Source organism: Cebus imitator, unplaced genomic scaffold (genome assembly GCF_001604975.1).
Source record: "Cebus imitator isolate Cc_AM_T3 unplaced genomic scaffold, Cebus_imitator-1.0 Scaffold119, whole genome shotgun sequence".
Taxonomy (NCBI): Eukaryota; Metazoa; Chordata; class Mammalia; order Primates; family Cebidae; genus Cebus; species Cebus imitator.
This window is the reverse complement of record NW_016107434.1, coordinates 5,649,611-5,650,726: the sequence shown is the minus strand read 5'-3', so window position 1 is coordinate 5,650,726 and position 1,116 is coordinate 5,649,611.

The window sequence follows — 1,116 nt, the reverse complement described above, 5'->3', positions numbered from 1 at the left end:
TACTTAGCCTGACTGCCAGAGGGAAATAATGGCATGTAATAAGCTTCTTGTTGCAGAGAGCCTGCAAACAGATGTGTAATGGAGAGGCTTATTATCCAGATTCCTTTCCCAGGAAAGGCACATTGATCATAGCCCTGGAGAGGGAATGCAACCTTTACGCCTATAAACGGACGCATGGGGGCGTCTGTTTGGAGGAAAACCTCTGTGGAGATAAGGATGTAAAAGCCTTTCTTCTCCCACTTGTCCTCCAGGCCTGCATGTGGGTCTCCCCCTTCTTGCAGTTTTGTGGTCAGGCTGCTTGTCCTGTGTCAGATCCTCTTCCCCCTGCAGCTGTGAGCCCAATGCATTTCTTGCTGATAGTTATAAGTTTATGTATAACCTCTACTCTTGCTAAGGTGTATGGTTTTTACGCTAACGCACAAAAAGTAACTTTTACATGGTTTTGCTTCTACAATACTATATTGTGGTCTTTGGTCAATGGTTTTTGCTTATGTTTCTTTTTCTATAATTATCACTGAAACTTTGTGTAACTGCACTCACCCTCCCCTATTGAAAGAGCCTAACAAAAAACAGGTTTTCAGAGGAATGTCAGACATCCACGGAGCAGCATTATGTGGTTTCTCCCCTGGGCCCAGCTTTAAGGAAAAATGTTTCCTTGTCTTTCTTTCTTTTCACCCACTACTCAATCACTTTGAGAGTTATTGAACCCACGTTGATATATTGGGAGCTGGTGTCCGAAATAGAGTACCCCAAAAGCAGAGCAGATTACAAGGACAAAAGCCTCATCAGAAATCTGCCGCAATACAGAAGAAGGGAGTTGGAGTTCTTCCATGTTACAATTCTGATCATGATACTGGCGCCATCTGGTGGCATATCTCACACACATTGTAGATATCGGAGGTTTTATCATCATCATCAACATCATCATTTAAGACAGAGTCTCGCTCTGCCACCCAGGCTGGAGTGCAGTGGCACAATCATAGCTCACTGCAGCCTCAACTTCTTGAGCTCAAGTGACCTTCCCATGTCAGTCTCCCAAGTAGCTGGTACCATAGGCATGAACTACCATGCCAGCTAATTTTTCTCTCCCTTTCCTTTTTTTTTTTTTTCTTTCTT